The sequence below is a fragment of the Silene latifolia genome, chromosome Y (genome assembly GCF_048544455.1).
Source record: "Silene latifolia isolate original U9 population chromosome Y, ASM4854445v1, whole genome shotgun sequence".
NCBI lineage: Eukaryota > Viridiplantae > Streptophyta > Magnoliopsida > Caryophyllales > Caryophyllaceae > Silene > Silene latifolia.
The window spans coordinates 28,743,360-28,753,600 of record NC_133538.1 but is presented as its reverse complement, the minus strand read 5'-3'; the positions used below and the strand labels follow the sequence as shown (position 1 = coordinate 28,753,600).

Below are 10,241 nucleotides of genomic sequence, written 5' to 3'. Positions count from 1 at the left end.
TTTAATGTTCAACAATTGCATCTCCCTTGTTACATCTCTAGAAATCAAAATTCCTTTCATACCGCTAATTGTCCAAGGAAATCCCACAATAGTTTCACCTCTTAATACACCAAATCTCCCAAACTCACTCACTGTCTACAAATCCACCTCGCGACATGTCTCCACAAAGTTCACTATATACCACTCTTCTCAACCCCTTTAAAACGAACTTTCACTATGTATATTCTTAACCCACACGACTCCTAACCATCTCCCTCCATAATTCTTTACACATCTCAAGTTGCCACTATCCACATCCTTACTCTCAATCCTTTCATTCTCACGTTCCTTAGACTCACATCATCCCTTGACCATATTCACTTACTTTTACGTTACTCAATACACAATCATACCACTCATCTCATCTCATCTCAGAAAACATGCTCTATGTCTCAATTAAGCCATAACGATCTTCTTTTTCTTTTTCCACTATTTATCGCAACCACATATAACTCATGTCCTCCCACCGAATTCATACTCACCACAGGTGCCACTCACTACACCACAAGATTGGGTAACTTACGCGTCAAGACCAACATACATGTAAAACAATGCACAAAGAAGCAAAATAACACCTTTGAATTAAACATAATATGCAACGAAGTCAAAAGATAGGCATATGACCCAAAACAGGGGTCACTAGATCGATTACAGGCCACTCGATCGAGTAAGGGACTTACTCGATCGAGTAGGTGAAGATCAGAAGCACGTAAAACAAATCACCAGGGCTACTCGATCGAGTAACTAACGTACTCGATCGAGTGCCGCATACTCGATCGAGTACCTACGCATTTCTCAGCACTGTCCAGTTTTCGTAAAACAACCATAACTCACTCATTTCTTGGTTGATTCGGGCGTGTGACCTATCGTTAGAATCGTAAAAGAACAAGCTATCACCTCCAATTGGAATCACATTAAAATCATTTATACATCTCAAGTTATAACAGTTTAAAGACAACCTCTTTATAATCGAAAAACATAACTACTTAATTTTACCTCCAAACAACTTAAACGACAACATGGTAAACAAAAACAACCCAATACTCATAAAACCAGTAGTCCTAATCACGTGTTACTATTTTCGAAAGCAAAGCAACAACATTCATCATGCAAATAATTTATTTAACTTGTCAATCATGACTTACCCACATGCTTTTATTCTATCACTTTTCGTAAACAAAACATACTCATACATTACAAATCCTATTTCCATGTTACTAATACAACAATATTACAAATACACTTCGTCACCTAAACATATTCATAATCACAAAATTCATATTCTCGTGCAATTGCCACTCCATCTTTTCCAATCAATTCATCCATTTCCACCACATTCTTCATACAACATATACATATGAACAATAGTAGACATGTATAAGAAATCATTATATAAAATTACACAAACAAAATTATATATAATCATATCACATATGAACTACTTCCTTTTTCCACCACATTACTCATCATTCTCATACACTTTTCTAATAATTCCAACCAACATTGTAAACCAACTATCATGCAACATGCTTTCAATCAACAACATACGAAATCACATCATCACCATCTTTTCTACACATTCCCCATTATCCACATACGTAAACCCACTGATTCATGTCACACATCACTATATAGATATACAATTCACAAGATAAACACATAGCGATCCCGACTCATATCCCATGGTGACCTGTTCAAAATTGTAGGGCGAGTTCGCGACTTTAGGACGTCTCCCAAGTCTTTGCATTAGCTCCTACAACTTCTACCCCGGGTTCATTTTAATTGACTCCCTATGTTCATTGGATTCATTGGTTACAGGTTTCAGGATCGTCGCTCTGATACCATTTTGTAACACCCCCATACTCCAAGTGCCTTACTAGGACCACTTAAGGCATGGAAGTGCTACCATCTCGGTTACCCGAGGCAATGATAATAATAAGACAATAAAGAAACGTACTTTAAAAGTAAACATAGTTTAAGTGATTACATGATCAAAACTAAAACTGATAAACTGAAATACAAGGTTCTCAGACGGTCTACTGCTAAAACTATCAAAGCTACAAAACACCGTCTGACACAGCGGAAGACTTCTAACTGCCACGTGATGACTCATCCCAGCAATCCCATACGCGTCATATCATACCTGCTCAATAACTGCTCACCACCCCAAAATGGATCACCACAGTTTTTAAAACATTAAACGGGGTCAGTACTAATCACACAATTTATATAACCAACAGTACGGTAAACAACACAGCTCAAACAGTCACACACAATCACCCACACCAATCAATCTCCGTCTCCGACTGTCCACTGGACCAGCCCTGCCATTGGGGGACCGCAGCCGTACCCACCAAATCCCCGCTCATCATACCGAGCGATAACCCTGTCCCATTAATGTGCACATCCCCTTCCGTGGCGGGTTCCACGAAGGGCGAAACTAGGGCGTGAAGCCACTCCCGCAAGTGACCCCACTCAGCCGAGAACGCATCTCGAGAACCAGAGACAAACAATCACAACCATCAACAATAATCAATCAACAACCGTCATAAAACCAATACGATAATAATCAGCAATTACACAACACCAACAATGCATTATGGGACTAATACTGAGTAGGGAAACCCTACCTGGAAAGCACAACACAATCAGACGATCTCACAGCTGATATCAAAACGCTTCCTCTATGAATCCTCCTCCTAACATACAAACATATAATCACTACCAATCATACAAAACAATAAAACCCCCAAATCCCCATATTAGGGTTTAACCAACTTTAAGGAAACATTATAAAAACGGTACGTAGGTCTTACCCTCGACGCAAGGATCACAAAGGTATCAAGAAAGATAAAATCCGACCTTCCAAGCTCCGGGATTTGCCAACAATGCGATTAAAGCGAATGACGTAGTTTGATTTCTCTTTTCACAGTAATTAGGTTTTAAAAAGTGTTTAAAGAACAATGACGGAAGTAATATATACTCAAATCGCATTATTAACAAAACCCGAGAAATCATCCCCCGTAAACCGGCTACTCGATCGAGTATCTAAGGTACTCGATCGAGTGCCCCCTTACTCGATCGAGTATCCACGTTAATCGATCGAGTACCCAACAGGTCGGGAACTATTTTAAACTGCAACTCACCCTTACTCGACAGAGTAAGGCCTACTCGATAGAGTACCCAGAGACTCATAAATACGTAGTATTACATTGGTGGTGTACCCTTTAAACTTGATCTTGCCATGGTGAACAACGTTTGAACTATGTTTAAACTTTGCTTTGTGTTGACTTTGTTATCCTTTCACGATTGCGTTTATCTTTATGTGTTTTCTAACATGTGTTTTCCCTTGAACGGTAGCATCATTGCCCTTTTGATGATGTCAAGAGAGGGAAAAGGTAAAACTCATGCCATGCCTTTTAGAACTAATTGATTAACCCGTGCCTTGCTCTAAATTTCTCGATTAATCCTTGATATATGGTTTGTGTAACATCCCGTTTGATGTCTATGAGTGTCTTGGTATTGGATTTGATAGTTGATGATATTATGGAGCTAGCAGCATTAGAGGATGGTAGTTGGTTATGTATGGAGTTGGTATCGTGAGAGATATATATGTGGTAGATACGATATAGTGAGTCATGTTGTGGAAGTAAACATAGTTGGTGGAGTGGGTGTTAAGAGTTCATGTTCTATGTTCGGTCGAGTTCTTGAGTCCTTAGCTAAGTTGTTGTGTCTTGGTCGAGTCTGTATGGTTGTTTTTATGTATGGGTTGAATTTCGGGGACGAAGTTCCTTTTAAGGAGGGAAGACTGTAATACTCCGTATTTATAAGTCTTGGGGTACTCTATCGAGTAGCCCTTACTCTGTCGAGTAAGGGTAAGTTGCGAGATAAAATAGTTTCGACTGTTGGGTACTCGATCGAGTAGTGGGGTACTCGATCGAGTAAGGGGTACTCGATCGAGTACCTTGGGTACTCGATCGAGTGTCCGGTTTTACGGGGAGTTTTCTCGGGTTTTGTTAATTATGCGATTAAGGTATTTAAACATAGTCGTCATTGTTTTAATTCACTTTTACAAAACCTAAAACCCTGTTTAAGAGAGAAAGCGACCAGTTCATCTTCCTAATCGCATTCTCAAGCAATTCCGGAGTTCGACGGTCGGTTCTTGTCGTTTTTCATGTCGTTGGATTCCTTGCGTCGAGGGTAAGCTTTTAATATAGTTTTTATAATGTTTTGTTAAGATTGGTTAAACCCTAATTTAGGAATTGGGGGTTTTGGTGTGTAGTTTGTGATGTGTAGTCTTTATGTGTTGTATGATAGGAGGAGAATTCGTAGAGGAGCCGTTTTGATACAGCTGTAGATACCGTCTGCGTGTTGTGCTTTCCAGGTAGGATTTCGTACTCAGTATTAGTCCCATAATGGGATATTGGTGATGTGCTGTAGTTAGTTGTTTGATATGATGATTGTGATTGTGATTGTGATTGTGACTGGTTATCTATGGCTCTCGAGATGCGTTCTCGGCTGAGTGGGGTCACTTGCGGGAGTGACTTCACGCCCTAGTTTCGCCCTTCGTGGAACCCGCCACGGAAGGGGATGTGCACATTAATGGGACAGGGTTATCGCTCGTACGATGAGCGGGGCTTAGGTGGGAACGGTTGCGGTCCCCCATCGCGTGGCGGGTCCGGTGGGACGGTCAAGATTGAGACGATGGGAGTTGGTGGTGTGTGTGTGTGTGTGTGTGTGACAATTTGTCTGTTTATCTTATTGTTGATATATGTATTGGATTGTGTGATTAGTACCGACCCGTTTAAATGTTTTAAAACGTGGTGATCCATTCGGGGTGGTGAGGCGAGTTATTGAGCGAGTGTGATATGACGCGTATGGGATAGGGGATGAGTCATCACGTGGCGTTAGAAGTCTTCCGCCGTGTCGACGAAGTCTAGTAGCTTGATAGTTTTAGTTGTAGACCGTATGAGAACCTTGTAATTCCTTTTATTAGTTTTGGTTTTGGAACCTGTAATCACTTAATCTATAATTACTTTAAAAGTACGTTTCTTTATTGTCTTATGATATTCAGTACCTCGGGCAACCGAGATGGTAGTATCCTTATACCTGAGTGGTCCTGGTAAGGCACTTGGAGTATGGGGGTGTTACAAATGGTATCAGAGCGACGATTTTGGAACCTGTAACAAATGAACATAATGAACATAGGGAGTCTAATAAAATGAACCTGGTGTATGTGTAATGGGAGCCCCGGCTGATGCTAGGTTTTGGGTGAGTAGGCGCCCTCACTTCAAAATCTTGGCCCCATGATACTTAAGCCAGTCACATGGTATGGGAACGTGGAGTCCGTGTGTATATGTGCGACGTGAATGTTAATTGTGCTGTATATGGTTTGTTGAAAGCATGTTGCATGATAGTTGGCTTACATGTTGGTTGGAATCGTTGGAAAAGTATATGAGAATGATGAATGATATGGTAGAAAAAGAAAGTAGTTCGTATATGATGATGTGTGATGAAGTGGATTTGTAATGTTGTTGTATTAGCAACATGGGAATAGGATTTGTAGTGTAGGGGTGTGGTTTGTGTTATGAAAAGTTATGAAAATTTAAAACATGCGGGTAATAGAAAGTTGAATGTTATATGAGCATGATAGATGGTAATGTTTGGCTTTTGGTGAGTAGTAACATGAAGAATAGAGGTTCAATGATATGTGTTTTATATAACGAATTGGATGAAAAGCATGATGGTTGTTTATAACGTGGCACTTGATAACACGAAGTAGATTATTTTGTTAATTGTATGAGGAGTCGCGCAGATTTGAATGCGTAGTTGTAATCATAATGTTGAAATAATAATGAATGCATAGTACGTTGGGGTATGTGAGATAACATGCGGGTAGTATTCACGAGTCTGCATGACTCGATCGAGTGGGTTTGATTCGATCGAGTGGGTACTTGTCGTTATTTTGACCAGAATCGTGTTTTTGGGCACTCGATCGAGTACCTCGGGCACTCGATCGAGTATGGGGTCACTCGATCGAGTAGCCGGGCTACTCGGTCGAGTAAGTCAGAGATCAGAAGGTCTGTTTGGGTTCTGGAGTCGGGGCACTCGATCGAGCATGTTGGGCACTCGATCGAGTAGCCTCAACTCGATCGAGTAGGTCCTGGTACTCGATCGAGTGGGGTCTGTGCAGGTCATATGCGTATTTCGGGTCATATGTTTGTCTTTTGACATTCGTTGCATATTATGTTTAATTCAAAGGTGTTGTATTACTTCTTTATGCATTGTTTTACGTATGTGTTGGTCCTGGAGCGTAAGTTACCCAATCTTATGATGTAAAGAGTGGCACTATGATGAGTATGAGTTCGGTGGGGAGGACATGAGTTATATGTGATTATGATAGATGGTGGAAAAAGAAAAGGAAGATTGGTATAGTTTATTGAGGCATGGCGCACGTTTTGCGAGACGGGATGAGTGATATGATTGTGTGTTGAGTAATGTAAAAATAAGTGAATATAGACAAGGGATGATGTGAGTATAATGAACGTGAGAATGAAAAGGTTGAAAGTAAGAATGTGGATAGTGGCAGCTTGAGATGTGTAAAGAGTTATGGAAGGAAATGGTTAGGAGTCGTGTGGGTTATGGATTTATGTAGTGAAAGTTCGTTTAAAGGGGTTGAGAAGAGTAATATATAGTGAACTTTGTGGAGACATGTCGCGAGGTGTATTTGTAGACAGTGAGTGAGTTTAGGAGGTTTGGTTTATTAAAAGATGAAACTACTGTGTGATTTCCTTGGGTAATTAACGGTATTAAATGAATTCTGATTTCTAGAGATGTAAAAAGGGGGATGCAATTGTTTGAACATTAAACGTTGGTTCTATGGATAGATTAGTGGCAAGTATGAGTGATAGCATAATAAGAGAAGATCCATGGTAAGAAAGAGTGAGATGATGTCGGTAGAAAATAATGGAATTGAGTTTTGGAGCAACGAAGGGGTAACCAGATTTCTAAAGAGTTAGCTAGAAGGAATAAGGAGTTGAACTATTAATTGGTATTATTGAGTGTAAAGAGAAAAGAAGGATAAAAGTAAGCTGAGGAAAATGTTCACCGGAGCTATGTGATATAAAGATAAGGAATCATCGAAATATGTGATGGTATCACGAGGATGTTAGCTAAAGGTTATATAGGAGTTTCAGGGCAACATGATTGGTAATGAGTTTCGAGGAATTAAGGGAGTAAGAAGTTGGTGGAGTATTGGCACGATACGAGATATTTGGTGGAGAGTTGGATGACAATACAAATAAGATAGCATTGGGAATAATGTTGAGGTAATTTTGTGGATGGGTTTGATGTTCGTTATTTGCAATGTTAACCAAAAATGGTAGAAAAACCATGTTACACTACTACAAAAAAGATCTAGGAGACCGGTTGAAAATGGCCTAAGAAACCAGTTTATAACCGGTCTATATCTCATAGGTGTCTTAGCCTAAGAAACCGGTTATTTTAGTGGTTTCTTTTGTCATAATTAAGAAACCCGTTATCATTAATAACTGGTCTCTTTGAAATATGTTTAAGAGATTGGTTATTAGCCAAAACCAGTCTCTTTGATCCCATCTTTGTAATCGGTTATTGACCAAAACCGGTCTCTTTGATCCCATCTTTGTAATCGGTTATTGACCAAAACCGGTCTCTTAGTTTTTTCAATAAATAAAAAAAAATAACAATCAAGAAAACCAAGATACGTATAATTTTATTTATTACAGTTATTAAACACACATTTTTAAGAAAAAAATACATTATCGTTGTAACATACAAAATCAATCTTATTTTTTTTCGAAGCATGATCTGGATCAATAAATATATTGATATTACAAAACAAATTTGAAACAAAAATGAAACATTACATAAGTATAGAAAAACAAAAAGTAGCAAGGTCATCATGACAAAATGTGGCGATGGTATTCAAATTTACTCCTGGTGAGGTTTTCGGCTCCTTTTTCCTATTCCCGCCTTCTAATCCACCATATATTCATATATCCGCACACTGCACATATTAACCAATTGATACACATAAATTCGCTGAGATGAAAAAATTGTACGATGTAAAATGCTGATGAAACTAGTTATTATCATCATAGTCCTTGCATAGACTTAAGCTCACCAGTATAATATTTACAATAGTTACCAAAGATCATAGTCCATAACTAAGATACAATGAATAGAGAATATACTGTCTCGTTAAGTTGGATTACGAATGAAATCCCTTGAATGAAACTAGTTATTATCATCAGCATAATATTTACGATGAGATGAAACTAGTTATTATCATCATAGTCCTTGCATAGACTTAAGCTCACCAGCATAATATTTACAATAGTTACCAAAGATCATAGTCCTTAACTAAGATACAATGAATAGAATATACTGTCTCGTTAAGTTGGATTACGAATGAAATCCCTTGAATGAACTCAAGTAGCTGATTACAGATTTTCACAAATAGAAGGGAAGACAAGTCAAGTGAGATAAAATTTTGCCTTTACTTATGAAATGCTAAGGACCTAATAAGTCTAACCTCTAATATTCACCTAATGCCCAAATTTGAAAGAAATAAATATACGAGTAATAGGTGCATATTGCCCAAGCACTTAACAGTTCTAAAAAGAAAGCAAAATACAAAAAAGAAGAAATGAGAAGAATTAGTTACCTAGCCGACAGGCAACACCAGCAACTAGCATGCAACCAACAGGGAGCGACAGACAGGACACAATAGCTAGCAGCAACAGGCGACATTAGCTAGCAGCATCAGGCGGTGGCAGCTAGTAGCAACAGGCGGTAACAGCTAGCAGTGACTAGCAACCGAAAGCGCACAACAATAATCGATAATACCAAAGACAAAGACAAAGACCAACAAAGAACATAAAACCGAGGTTACGGCGTCTAGCGAACAATAGAAGCCTGCAGTAACTAGCAGCGGTTATGAGCATGACTACAGCCCCAACACAACCAATATGTACAGTAGTAACTACAAACAAATATCCTCCAACAACCAATCGAAAGCCAAATGACAATAGTAAAGCACCAAACAATTAGACCAAATCATCCCTAAAATCGCCCAAACAAAAAACAGCGGTTTACCTATAACAATTAGGCATAATTCAAGACTATAATCCACAATAATATAACCATCAATTTAGCATGATATCAGTGAATCAAATCCCATTAAACCACCAGCAATTTAACGACAATCACCAAGACTAATAAGATCAAAAATCAACAACAATAGGGAGAAACCGTACACACAATTTCCTATTAGTAAACACATAATATACTAATCAAAACAAGTTGAAAATGCATTCATTACCTTTGATACTAATTATCCAAATTAGGGTTCTTCCGGCCCCAAATCGTCTCTCAAATTGTCTCCTCCTTCACCGGAAATTTGGATTAATGACGATAATGAGAAGAAATTATATTTAGGTTAAATAATTGAATTAAAAAGTTGTTAATTTCTATTAGGATCTCAAAAAGCAATAGCAGGTGATGGAGGCATGGAGAAAGAAAGGAAAACTTACAAATAAAGAAGGAGATGGGGAGAAATCGATATGAATGTGTTGGCCGAAGATCTAAGGAAGGAGTTAGGTTTTTTTTTGCCGAGTTATTATATAAATATTTAAGAAACCGGTTTTAGGCTCAACACATTTCTTATCTAAAGTTGAGGAACCAGTTTTGGGAAATCAACGGTTTCTTATGTTGAGAAACCAGTTAGAAAATCCAACAGGTTTCTTATTAGTGGTGCCTTTGAGGTTTTTTGTAGTAGTGTTATTTTGATATGAGTGTAAGAGATTTGATATACGAGCAGCGGTGGCATTGTGGTGTTATCACTAATGGCTAAGAGTGATGGAATATTAGAAAGGTAGCAATTCTAAAGAGGTTGATTTGGTAGGGACCTGATTGTTGTGTATGATTGTGAGAGGGTATAAGATGTGGTTAGATGAGGCGGACGCTATTAGTTGAATAGTGAAGGTGTGATTATATTTGGCAGGAAGTGATGGTTGTGCGAATGGGGGAATATGTTATGAGGGGCATATGAGTTAAACTCGGGCGGCAGGTAACCTTTTTCGAGTGGTGACTTACGTGGTCAGGATTGACTAGTTGGTTGTGATTACGGGTCTGTGATTTGTGTAAATGTTTGTGTGAGGTTC

The 10,241-nt window shown here is 38.7% G+C and overlaps 1 long non-coding RNA gene across 1 annotated transcript; it reads right to left on the bottom strand.

The window, feature by feature from the left end:
• Positions 1–7,835: 7,835 nt before the first annotated feature.
• Positions 7,836–9,676, bottom strand: LOC141634222 (uncharacterized). Its single transcript, XR_012538975.1, has 4 exons — positions 9,612–9,676; positions 9,401–9,465; positions 8,744–8,994; positions 7,836–8,083 (listed from the first exon to the last, which is right to left on the bottom strand). It is a non-coding gene; the product is annotated as an uncharacterized LOC141634222 (long non-coding RNA).
• Between the last annotated feature and the right edge of the window lie 565 nt (positions 9,677–10,241).